Raw genomic sequence first — 14,059 nt, 5'->3', positions numbered from 1 at the left:
ATTTTCTTTCAGCTGTTGTGAGAAATGACATAAACGTATAAACAAATAACATAAACTTATCAAGGTTTTCTAATGGTTAACCACTCATATTCCTGGGGTAAATCCACCTTGGTCATGACATATTGTCTTTTTATTCACTACTAGGTTTGTTTTTACCTTTGCTTGTTTATTTATTTTTAAGGATTTTTACACTGTTCATAAAAGGGAATGGCCTGTAAATTTCTTTTTTCAAACTGTCCTTTTCTGATTTTGGTTTCAAGGTTTTACTAGCCTTTTAGAATAAGTTTGAGAATAAAGAATTTTCCTTTTTGTATATACATAATGTTCTCTCGAAGGTTTTAAAAGAGAGTAGCATCATCTGTTACTTGGAAATGTAGGTAGAATTTTACATGTAAGACCTTTTCTTTTTGGAAGATTTTTTCTCCTGAATCAGTTTCCTTAATGGATATGGATTCATTCAGGCTCTCTTAATTTCTTTTCAAATTAGCTTTGGTAGGTTATATTTTTCTAAGTTTTCTGACTGTTGCCTTAAAGTTCATAGTATCTTTATTATATTTTAAATTTTGTTTTATTTATAATTATATCCCCTTTTCATTCACGATATGGTTTATTTTTGCTTCCCTTTTTCTTTATTAATCTTTTCAGAAGTCTACGTATTAGTCTTTTCAGAGAATGAACTTTTGGCTTTGAGATTGTGTCTTGTGTTAAAATTTCATTAACTTATGCTTTTATATTTATTATCTACTTCCTTCTGCATTTTTAGGTTTATTCTAGTTCCTTCTCTTAAATTGGAAACTTAGCTCATTAATTTTCATCCTTTCTTTAACATTTTAAGCACTTAAGGCTATAAATTTCCCTCCAAGTTTGTACTTTCACAGTATATTTTACAAGTTTGCCTGTCCTTTCCATTTTAAGTGTTTTCATTTTCCTTTAAGATTTCTTTTGACCCACAAAGAATTTAGTAGTGTGTTCTGAAATTTCCAAATGTAGGTGTTTTTACATCTTGATCATTTGGTTATTGAATTACACATTAGTTGCATAGTGATCTGCAAACATGGTTATGTGATATTCCTTGAAAAATTTTTAAAACTTTTATGGTTTAGTGCAGAAACAGTTTATCTGGATGTTTCATGTAAGTTTGTAAAGGATATGTATTCTTTAATTTTAAGGTTGAGGATTCCCTATGTGTCCATTAAGTCAGATTTTTAAAATTGTTTTTTTCAGCTATTTAATCTCTTTACTTTTGTCTGCTTGACCTACAGTAATAAAGAGTGGTGATTTGATTTTTTTTATAGTTTTCTCAAATTTTGCTTTATATATTTATGTGTATTTTATTCAGTAAATACATATTTAGAATTCTTAACATCTTTCTGGTACACTGTATCTGTTATGTCATGACCCCTTAACCCTAATGGTGCCTTCTACCTAGGTTTATGTTGTCTTATTTTAACAAGGTTATCCCAGCTTTCTTTAGTTGATATTGCCAATGATATCTTTTTTTCTACTTTTCATCTTTTAGCATTTCCTTATATTTTAGTGTATCTTTTGCAAATACTGTATAGTGAATTGGGGTGGGGGGACATTTTAAATCTTTTAACTGTTGAGTTTGATCCATTTATATTTATTGTGATTACTGATACATTTAAATTTCTTTCTTCCATTGTCGTGCTTTCTATTTGTCCTGCTTTTTCTATGCTTTGCCAGTTCCTCCATTCTTGATTTATATTTTTGGATTAAGACTTTTGTTTTTGGCTTTTCTCGCTTTCCTGGTTTGGGAATTACATCCTCTCTTTCTGTTCTTTTCATTTCTACTCTTGTGTAATTAGCTTAAAAGTATAAAGCTAATATCTTAAAACCCACTCTCCCCCTGTCCTGAGAAAAAATTAAAATCTACGACTTTTTAACTTAATTACCATCTTCCTATTCCCCACAATTTACATACTGTTGTCCATAGTTCTAAGACCGTCTTTTTTATAACTCCACTAATTTGACATTATCATTATTTTATATAAACAATGTTTGTTTAGGTTTACCTACATGTTTATCGATTTCTTTGCTTACTATTCCTTCTTATAACTTGCACCTTTTTTTTAAGGTAGTAGTTTTCTTCTTCTTAGAGTATGTTACTTGGAAATTCCTTTTGTAAATGTCATATGGTGGTAGACTCTTATTTTTATATATCTGAAATGTCTTTATTTTATATTTTTATTTTATGTTTTATTTTATATTTTAATTAGTTCTTGAACAAGAAGTACCAAGTTTTAGGTTGACAGTTATTCTAGTCCTCTGTTCTTTGAGCAGGAACTAATCTTTATATACTGAATTTAACTGTACACATGGTTTGTTTCACAAATTTGAGTCAATTTTGAATTGTCTTTTTTATGAAAAATGTAATCAAATCGTTTATTATAATGTACAGTCTTATAAAAAATCTTACTAAAAAGAAATCTTAACTTCTGTACAAAGTTAATATTAGGTTACTGGTGGAAATACTATATGTTGAAAGACCAAAAAGAACTTTCCATACCCATAAGTGTGGTTACTATCCTTAGGTTTGTAGCTAGAGTCACTATTTATAGTGCCTATTATTTATGTCTTTGAGTTTTTATTTTTCTTGTACTAGACAATGTTTTTTTTCTTCTAGAAAACTCATACTTCATTAGCTCTTGATGATGAGAGGGTAGCTTATCTGCATTTTTTTTTTCACTTAATTTTCTGTTGCCTTGATTGAAGACAGCCTCAGTGAATTTATACTATTGTTTATGCTTGTTCCTTATTCTATAATACGGTAAAAGGAAGAGGGAGTCCAACGTTCATTGAATCTTTATATATCTACTCATATTGTATACTCTGCATACTTTTTATTTTTTAATTCTCACCACAGTCCCACCTTACTTCCATTTTATGACTGAGGAACTTGAGTTTGAAAGTTGGTTAAGTGACTTCTCAAGGAATACGTGTTGGGGCTAGGAGTCGAAACATTATTTCCTGTGCATTTCCCACGAGTCAGGGCCATTTTAGTTAAGATATCCTGTGATAATCAGTCCCCTATGCAGTCTGGACAGACTGGAAAAACCACTTGTGTGGCTCGATGTTAGATGCTGGAAGGGCCCCCTCAAATAGGAATACTGCTGTACAATTATGCTGTGGTGCTTCAAAGACCTATAATTAGACTGACTTCTAGGATTTGGGATGGTTACCTAATGCTGCAGGTATTAAACATGTATATCATGAGTCTTTTACTTCTCACAATTTCTATTACTGCCTCCCTTCCCCTATTGTGACTGGTGATAATAAATAGCTGTGGGATGGCTTCTAAGCCCCACACTCAGAGGCATTATTTACACCTCTGGGTTGAGACGCACTATTTGTAATGTGTAAAAGGTTGGTTATTTGTGAGGAAGGAGGAAAGACTTCCCTTGCTTGTCAGTAGGAAATTAGTCTATTCTGCATAGTTTTAAAGGGTCTGGCAGAGACAAATGGAAATCCCATTATTGAGGATGTAGGAGATTTTAAAGGGATTTTGAACATTCCCAGAGTTGACTTTAGAAATAATTTCAAACTCTCATTACTCTGTAAGAATCTACCAGTTTCATAAATGAAAGCTGGAAACTGCATACTATTTTCCCATAATTTGAATAGCTTAAAAATCTCAAAACACAGGAATTACTTGTTTTGAGTTTATTTTACCTTTGTTCCTTTTTTCCCCCAGTTTTTCAACCTTTGTGTCTGTTGTATTTAACAAATTTTGTAACTGTTACACTCTATTTAAGTAATGCATCTCTTTTAAAAATTGCCCAGATTCATGTATATGATGCCTGTGTGTTCGTGTGAAGAAAAACTAGGTTTTCAATTAAATTATACAGAATGTTATATAAATAAACATTTTGCATTATTAATTTAAGATAGCCTGGGTTGTGTATTTTAAAAAAATGTTTCTCCCAGGAGAAAATGGGTAGCTTTCTTTAAATAGGACATGATCTGTGAGCGCCATCTACCGTTGAGTAAGAATAGTCACTTCTCGGTGCACATGTAGATTTTTTTCCCAGTGCCGTATTCCAAGGCTTGCTTGTTACTGTGGATATTATCACTTTGTTGGCCAATCAGTAGAAACTGCGTGTTTTGGGCTGTTCGAATTATATTCCCGTCTGTTCAGGGCTGACCAGTTTTTGGAACTCTTGCTTCATTTTTCTTATCAAAGTAGCAATGGTAAATTTTCTACAATATTCTTGACAGTTCGGGATTTTAGAATAAAGCTTGCTCACTGTGCTAACTTTCCGTACTGTATCCTTGTTTTAAAATTTGCTGATTTATTGATCATGAATATTATAAAAAGACCAGTGGTTTAAATTGGGATTTAAGTCGTGTCCCATTTGTAGTTCAAAGATTAGCCATGGAAACTATGCCTCAGTATGTTGCTTGCTATTTAGTTACCTGAATGTTCAAATGTGCATAGCACAATATGGGGTAGAGGGGTAATTTAGGGAAAACCCATGTCTAAATAATATAGTCCCTTTTTTGGAGTTTTATTTCTTAAAGGAAAGGACATTGCAAAAATAGTTTCTACAGTTCATTGATGAAGAGCATGACCTCTTTGAAGTTAGACTCCTTGAGTTTAAACACTGGCTTTACCACTCACTCCTTTTGTGATCCTGAGACCATCAACTTTTAACTTCTCCGAGCCGCCGTTTTCTCTTCTGTAAAATATAGAGGAAAATAATAGTAAAATAATAGAAAAATAATCTCTTAGGATTATTGTAAAGTGTAAATAAGATAATCCTTCTAAAGCACTTAGCACAGTGTCTGGCACAGAGTAAACACTTAATATTGACAGTATTTTTTATCACTTTATATATTCAGAGTGAATATGATGTTTCAATAAGTATATTTTATCTTAGTAACCGTAAGGGTTTTTTTGTTTGTTTTTTTGGCAACAAAACCTATGTTTGATTTAAAATACTTAAAGAATATAAATATCCAAAATGTTTACTGTGTGTTTCTGAGCATTATTTGAAGTAAAGTATGGTAGAGTGGAAATAAGCCCTTTGGGATCTCTATCTTGGTTCTCTCACTTACAGCAGTGTGGCTTGCAGTAAATTATTTAACTTCTTTGAACCTCAGTTTCCTCATCTGAAAAATGGGTTGTTTTGCAGATTAAACAATACCATGTATCATTGGTACTTGGTAGACTAATAGAGCATAGATGTTTGTTTTCTCTTTCAGTGGCATACTAGACATTGACTAACATATATATATCTTTCTGTAATTCCAGTTTATATGACTCATACTAAAATAAAATTTAAAATACTGAGCACCACCCTTTATGTTTGAAAGACTGTTGGAATTTGAGAACACTACAGAGAGATTGTGACATTCTTCAGGAGTATATTGAGGATGAGATATAAATACGTAAAGGTATTTTTTTTTAATTTGACTAATAGTTCAGGCAGTAGTATTAGTACGTGGTTGCTGAATGAAGTATACTGAAGATGTATCTTAGGCATTCAAAGAAGGGAAGTTTTTTACACTGGACCTAGTGTCTGTGCCTACCTGCCACTCCCCTCATTAGCACGTTATTAACTTTTTTGGTAGTTGTGGCTCCTTACGCATTCTAAGATGACATAAAGATAAAATCCACTCATGGATTAATCAGTAGACTTCATGATATCTGTCAGCATGCTGTGGATGTATCCAGCCTTGTTCAAAGTGGGGGAGGGTCCGTGATCAACCCTGAGTATTGTCCTGAGAATGGGAGATGCTCAAATATTTGAATACGCACATGAAAACCTCTGCATCCCATTATCGTATTAACTGAAACTAGTGTTCTCATCACACACTAGTTTAATTTCTGTGTAAAATTAGAGTAAATTTCCTCCTCTGGGACTTTGCTTCATCGGCATGCATCATCTTATCGTCTTCAATCTTTTCCACTTTCCTGGTTCCTTCTTGTATGAGGCAGCACCAACCCCCAATCCTCTGTCTTCTTGGTACCCATCATCTCTCCGGTTGTACTGTGGCTGCTCCCTGTTCCTGGCCATGCCCCAACCCAAGCTTCCGAAATGGTTTGCTTGCAAACGGCCCCAGGCTCCCTACCTGCCAAGTCTGGGTGGGTGTTTTCCAGGCCCCGTCTCATCTGATTTCTGTCTTTGGTATTACTGCCTGTTACTTCCTGAGTCTTCCTCCCTTGGATTCAGTGCATCCATCTCTCCAGGTTCTCCTCTGTCTCGTGGCCGCCGCCGCCTTTTCAGTCTCGTTTACAGATTTTTTTCTCCCGACCCTCCTAAGTGTTGGTGTTGGCCTAGGTTCTATCATTTGCCTGCTCTGCTTTTCACCCTACAGGTTTTCTCTGCAGCCCAGGGAGCCTGCCTGTGTGCTGATGATTGGGTATGTCCATTTGAGAGGTATCTTTGGAAACCAAGTCCATCCACTGGTAGTGCAAGGGGAAGAGGAAATGGGCCTTTAACCTCCATCGCCTGTTCTACACTAAAGCTTCCTTAAATAAGCATATGATCTTATGTTTTAAAAAAAAGGCTAAGGAAAAATTTTACGTAAAAGCAGAGTGGTTGGTATGCAAACTCAGCTTCCAGAAGAGTTTCCTAATCCCTTCTGCCCCTGGACCACTCCTCATTAGAAATTCTGGAGCTGCCCTTGAGTGTTCTCACCCGTCCTGTGAGTTATCAGCTTGGATGCCCCATTCAACCTCGGTCCCTCATTCATCCTGCCGTTCAAACCGTTCTTCCTGCATTCCGTCAAGGTTAATAGAACCAAGGTAGACCCTACTCCAAGCTAAACCCCAAATCATCCCAAACTCTACTTCTCCCTTCTCAGCAGCTACTCCTGGTTTCACTACTGCCTCAATCTCTTCCTGTGATAGGATTTAATATATTGTAGTTATTTGCTTATTTGTCTGTTTCTTTTACTAGACTCTTTATGTCCCAAAAAACCTCCCACAATTTTTATACAGTAGGAAGTGCTCATCTAATACGTTTATATGTAGAAATGAATTTATCAGTAAGCACTAGTTCCCAAGGGAATAGCATCACCCTATTGTCCTGAAAATGCCAAGATACTAGAAAACAATAGATCTTCTCATCTTAATTTTAAAAAATCTTATTAATGATGATAAATTAATATTATTAAAGTAACATACTATAAGATATTTTTCTTTTAGAGTTTCTCAGTTTAAAAGAGAGTTCATGTGCTGTTGATGCATTTTGGAACTTGTATACTTCTAATTCCTTCATTTTTTAAATGAAGTCCAAATTTGCTTCTTAGCAGTCTTATGTTACTTACATTTTTCTTTATCATATTTCTTGTATGCTCTCAAATGGTGGCTCAAGAGTTGCATGTTTGTAAAATGCATAACTGTGCTTCTGTGTGTTGTCATTTTTGAGAAACAGTTGTTCACATACAGCAGTCCTGACAGGGCCAGCCAAGAAGGGTAAACTTTTTTCCAGTTTAGTCCTAAATAAATAGCATAAGACAGAAAAATGTGTTCCAGATCCTGAATGGTAACAACTATTTATCTGGTTTTCTAATGGTTTGAGTATTTGACATAGGAGAAATATTCAGATCATTGAAGCTTAAATTTGCAGATGCCTAATCTATTTTAACCTTCGATGATGGTGGTTTGATGATAACCCAGGTTCAGCCTCTGGTTGATGAGTTGTTGCATATGGTGGCTACTCCTTATTTTTCTGTCTCATTAGGCTGAACACTGTCTCCTCTTGAGACTGTCGGTGTGTGTGCCTGCTTACAGCTTTCCCTTTGGTTGGTTGCTTTTTATCCCTGAGACCCAGGAAGCCAGATAATCAAGTTTTAAGAACTGTATGATAAGCAAGAGGCAATAATTTTCCCATAAAATCTAAGGAGTAGAGTCTGTTGCTTTGGCGTAACTGTCTTATGAGAGCTTTTCAACTGTTCAGTGGTTGATTTTCATTGTCTCGAGTTTGGACTGTGTTGTGAGGGTGGTGTTGCTGATTCTAGATGTACTCGATGCACTGCCCATTCCCTTATGCTTCATTGAATCCTGGTGTTTCTGCAATTAGTTGGTCTGGTGTCATTTATTGGTTCTGCTCTTGGAGACTTCTGGGAGCAGAGTAAGTGGGTTTAGTTTTCTTCTTCTTCGGTAGTATTCAGAGGGCTTTAATCTTAGGCGAGGGAGAGCCTGGATGATAATCTCTGTACACACACATGCATGTACATATACATACACACAGTCCATATGTGTGCTTATGTGTATATACACACAATGCAAATTCTTTAATCTTGTTCCTTTTAGCTCTCTGCCACTGAATATTAGCCTGAGTGCATGCACCTGGGGCTCTCTTGCTGGGTGTTGTGCACAGGAAGGAAGACTAGATACTGGGGTACAATCAAACTAAGTGTGGGTTTTCCATGGATAACTGACTGCTGGCTTATATTCTGGAATATGTTGTAAATGCACATATTTACATTTTAATCATATAAAGAACTGCTATGCAGTGAAAAAATTCCAATACCCCCTTATTTTATTTTTTTTTCTAATTGTGAGCTGTTGCATTTATCTCATTCTGTGTAGAAGCAATTGAACATGTGCTCCCTGGCCTCATTCTCCCAGGTTCCATGCCTGACTCAAAAACTTACTTATGCCTGTGAACTTGGGCATGTTACTTAGTCTCTCTGTGCCTCAGTTTTCCTGCCTAGAAAATGGTAAAAATAGAGTTATTATGAGGTAATTTAGGTATGGAGTACTAGAACAATGCTGGAGTTGAATAGTACAGTATTATTATTCTATTTGCATGTATTACTTTTTCCATGAAAACATTTGGAATGTAAGTAAACTTTAATACTTCTTCAAACTTAAGAATTCTGGAATCTCCTGGCTTCTTCAAGAGAAGGTTGTGATTTAGCTAGTTAAGCAACTTAAAAGAGTCCCTGCTTCTCCAAGGAATCTGGTGAAATTATTTTATGTAGTTTGATTTAAAAATAGTTTGTATGTAGTTGATTTAAAAATAGGAATAATGATTGCTGTATTTTCCACTGTCTCCTCTTTTCTCTTGTTCAAACACACCTGACTTCCAGGAAATGTGGTAGGGACTGCAGATACAATGTGGTAGGGACTGCAGATACAACAGTGAGGAAAACACGCATGCCCCATCACTGTACATACGGTATCTTGGAGGACACAGACTGTCTGACATTTAATTATACAGGTGATTCGCTTCTGCTGAGCAGCAGGGTTTATATCTACGAGAGCATTGCACAGGGAGACCCGGCCTGGTCTGAGGGTTCAGGGAAGGCGCCCTTCCAGAAAGGACTTATATTGAGATCCAAAGGCTGAGTCTGCATTAACTAGAAAAGGAACGGACGTGGCAGGATGTGCAGGGGCTGTATTTCAGGCAGAGATGGATGGTCTGAAGAACATATATTCCAAGAATATTCTAAGTGTGGGTTTTCAAAATGGCATTTTGTATATTCTAAAATGGTATTTTCCTGTTAAATATCTTCCATCCAGCTGTCCATATAAAATCTTCCATATAGCAGTCTTAAAATTTTTAAATTAATTAGTTACTGGGGTACCCTAAACCTTTCTTAAAAATTTTATATGTAAGAAAATATAAAAAGAAACTTGATTTTGAATATAAATTGCAATTACTAAATATACAAAATAATCATGATTCATAGTTAACTGATTTTTAAAATTAAAGATTGCCTTCAAGTATGAGACATTATTTTCGATAATGTAGGGGTCAGATCACACAGTCTGAATAATCTTGATTATTTTTTTCTTAAGTAGAGCACGTTTTGTATGTTAACATCATTTATTAGATAACCATTGATAAAGGAGGAAAATCACTTCAGTAGTTATTCTATGTTTATATGAAATTACAAATAATTTTCTTTTAATTGACTGATTTAGAACCAAATGATTCTGTTTTATAATAATCCTAATGTATATTTTTTTCTGTACTTATATTCCTGGACAGAAATTAACACAAGTTCTACAGTTTGTATGTAGTTTACATAACTGTTAAAGAAGAAAGTTGGATATACTTTGACTATGTCAACAATCACATTTCAGCTAGTTTTTAACAACTCTGTGTCATTTATGGCTTAAACAATTTTTATTAGAATGTTAGTTTTTGATGATTGTGTAATCCATGCCCCCACCTGCTAATATGGGATACCAGCGCCTCTTCCAGTTATTTTTGGAGTTCCCAAAGGGGATCTCACATGGGTTCATGGATATGTCTGCGTGCCAGCCACATGGCGTTAGTTTTAATTTTCTCTGTTCTGACCACCCGTGAGGTTCTGCCATGTTCACTGGGCACTGCCACTTTCGGGGGTGCTGTAGCTGACCTCGTCCTGGCCATTGCAGGGGCCCACTGGACTGGGGAGTCGATCCTGGAGATACTGGAGTACACTCCTTTTTCTCCCCCATGGGAGTTGAAATTAGTCCTTAAATAGGAATGGGGATTGCGTGGTGGAGGTTAGGACCAGGAGAAGACCCAAAAGTGACAGATACCATGCTGGGTGTAGAATTTCCAGTTCCATTTCTTGACTAAATTTTCTTTTTCATTACTGAGACAAACTTGTCCCCTTGACTATCCCTTTCCTTTTCTTGGGCTTAATTCTCTCCCAGGAGATTTTTCAGCTCCTCATACAAATACATTCCTGAAATCATACTCTGCTATTTACTAGGCATTCTGTGAGTTGTTACCCAGTATGGTTTAGGCTCAAGAAAGGACCCCCTAATCTCTTGTTATGTTCTCCATTTAGATGCTCTTCTACATGTTTTAAGGTATTTATTGTCATAGATAATTGGATAAAAACTAACAAGTAAAACCTAAACTTAACAAAAAGCATTTTTAATACAGCTATCTTGTTTTTCACATTTTAGTAAAACCATTCTGTTCGAGTGAAAAATAATATTGGTTCATTTCACCATATTAAGGTGGTAGAATGTTAGAAATGAAATAAACGGAAGTTATCTTGAAAATAAGATTAGTTTACTTTATTTGCTGCTTTTTTATGCTATTAAAACAATATGCAAATTCCTCTTGGTTCCATCACATGGAAGGAATAGTATACACAAGTTATTTTTTCCAGATAGACTGGTGAACAGATTTATGACAATTGATGTTTTTGGGAATGGTTTATTATCTTATGTGGTTGTTTTAAATAGTGAGATACATTAATTATTGATGCATTATTATCTTAACTGTTTCATTATCCTGATTTGTTAGTGGTGATTAGAATTACTGTGGAAAATATCATCTGAGAAAATGGGGGACCATATAAGCTATTTTTCTATAAATTTAACAAAACCATAGAACATATTCATGAAGAAAATTCATGGAGATCTTTATAGAGCAGCAAACATTGATACTGAATTTTGTACTTGCTACTTAAAAGTCAAATATTTTCATCCTATATCCCATATATCCTGTCTCCACATACTCTTAAGTGCTACAAATGGTTAAGATTACTAGAATGCTTTAAAATAATGCAAATATTTTGTAGCAATTGCTTTTAATATTGCAATGTTAATTTACCAATACGATATTCAATGAAGATCTTTGCAAAAATTTATAAAATACTTTAATCATTATTCATAAGCTGTAAATCCAGTTATATCCCATCATATTTCAGCAATTAGATCTGATTTCTCTAGAATAAGTAGCTTCCTATTGGTAATATAGTGTGCAATAGCTTTTGATTTATTCTGTTTGGTGTTTTTTTTTTTTTTTTTAAGTCGCAGACAGACAGTGAAATCCCTGTTAAATGGTAGCATAACTATTTAAATAATTGGTGTTTGCTACAGCAATGATAATAATACCAGAACATTATTATTAATATTCTAGTTGCAAATGTTGGATTTTTTAACATAGAATTTTTGTAATACTAAATTAAAGTGCTACTTACCTATTTGATTGTTGACCTATCATGAAAATTATAATTATTTCAACAGTAGATCTCTGTCAATGTTTAATATATACTGTGCATTTGATTTTTTTATATGTCATATCTTATTTTTATTTTTTTCTCTCTCTTTTTACCCATAAGCTGGTCTTCATTTCTACACTCTTCTTTGAACCTCTCCTGTCTTTTCCTATCCGCTGTAGTGCTCCCTTAATTATATCTTGTAGAGCAGGTATCTTGTTCACAAATGCTCTCAGTGTCTGTTTGTCTGGGAATATATTAAACTCTTACTCATTTTTGTAGGACAGTTTTGCCGAACATAGAATTCTTGGTTGGCAGTTTTTCTCTTTCAGTATCTTAAGTATATCATGCCACTGCCTTCTTGCACCATGGTTTCTACTGAGAAATCTGCACATAGTCTTATCGAACTCCCCATATGTGATGGATCACTTTTCTCTTGCTGCTTTCAGAATTCTCTCTTTATCTTTGACATTTGACAGTCTGATTATTAAGCATCTTGGCATTGATCTATTTGGATCTATTCTGTTTGGGGTACACTGTGCTTCTTGGATCTATAATTTCATGTCTTTCTTAAGAGATGGGAAATTTTCAGTGATTATTTCCTCCATTACTGTTTCTGCCCCTTTTCCCTTCTCTTCTCCTTCTGGGACACGCATGACATGTACAGTTAGCACTTCATGTTGTCATTCAGTTCCCTGAGATGTTGCTCGTATCTGTCCATTCTTTTCCCTATCTGTTCTTCTGTGGGTAGGATTTCAGATGCCCTGTCTTCCAGTGCATGAATCCTTTCTTCTCCCTCTTCAAATCTGCTGTTGTATGTCTCCATTGTGTTTTTCATCTCTTCTTTTGTGCCTTTCATTCCCATAAGTTCTGCCATTTGGTTTTTCAAGCTTACAAATACTTCTTTATGGTCACCCAGTGTCTTTATATCCTTCTTCTATTTTGCCGCATTTTCCTTCTGCTTGTTGATTTGATTTAGAAGATTTGTTTGAACATCTTTAATTAGTTGTTTCAACTCCTGTATCTCATTTGAAGTATAAGTTTATTCCTTTGACTGGGCCATAGCTTCATTTTTTCCTCGTGTGACTCGAAATCTTTTGTTGTCTAGGCATCTGGTTTCCTTGATCACCCCAATCAGATTTTCCTAGACCAGACAGACCCAGTTTTCAGGAGGAGAGTGTAATCACTATTAAGTTTCCAGTTCTGTCTGCGATCTCAGCCGTTCCCCCATTCCAGACTGGTATACGATGTGTGTCCAGTCATAGATGTCCCCCAACAGTTGTTTCAGACTGTTTATTAGTTGTTCCTGTATATTTACTAGTTGCTCTAGAGGACTAATTAAATTCCATACCTCCATTTGCCATCTGTGCATTTGATATTGAGTTCTCTTAGGAGATACAAAAAAAATAGAAGACTTGGTCTCTGTTCTCTTCAGAGAAGCGATTAGGTATAGTAAGAAAGGTATTGGTTTAAAAGTCAATGAGTTTTCTGTTCAAGTTCTGGCCTTGTCATATGTTAGCTGTGTGTCTTTTGTAAGTCATTTTTACATTTATGAATTTTAACTTACTCATTTTTAAATGGCTATTATAATAGATGATATCTTCAACAATAATTTTGCAGAAGATCCCAGTATGGTCCTGATGTGGTAGCTAATTATTTTGACATTTTAACACTAAGGGCATACTCTTGAAGTTGAAGGCATATACAGGAAGCAAAATCTAAGCACATTGCTTCCTGATTATTTAATTTGAGACAGGGAGGGATGTTATAAACTGTTAGAGTAAATAGTTGACATATATCTCTTAGCTCATCCTCAATTTCAATTCCAAATCTCTGCTGAGCTCTGCTCTTGGGTGAAGTTCAAATAAAAAAAAAGAAAAAAGCCTTCAGAGAATGTGAAGGAGCAGGCATTCTACTTTATAGATTCAAGACAGATCCAAGTGCTTTGGAGACAGTATTCTGTTAATTAAAAAGCTTGACATGTATTTCCTCAGATTTCTTGCTTCACATGAAAATGAGGCATATGGTTATAATAATTATAGGATTCTAAAGCTTGGAATTTCATAGAATCTTAGAATTGGAAGGGATGTAGAGGTCATCTACCTCAATCTCTTTAAGTGTGGGAATCTTCTTT

General features: G+C 35.0%; 1 protein-coding gene across 5 annotated transcripts in view; it reads left to right on the top strand.

Moving 5' to 3' along the window:
* TSC22D1 (TSC22 domain family member 1) overlaps positions 1 to 14,059 on the top strand; it is a 112,200-nt gene that overhangs the window by 60,332 nt on the left and 37,809 nt on the right. The gene's annotated exons all lie outside the window — the stretch shown is intronic.

The sequence above is a fragment of the Choloepus didactylus genome, chromosome 12 (genome assembly GCF_015220235.1).
Source record: "Choloepus didactylus isolate mChoDid1 chromosome 12, mChoDid1.pri, whole genome shotgun sequence".
In the NCBI taxonomy this organism is placed as follows: domain Eukaryota; kingdom Metazoa; phylum Chordata; class Mammalia; order Pilosa; family Megalonychidae; genus Choloepus; species Choloepus didactylus.
Note: the sequence above shows the minus strand (reverse complement) of the source record. Positions and strands in the feature narration are given on the sequence as shown.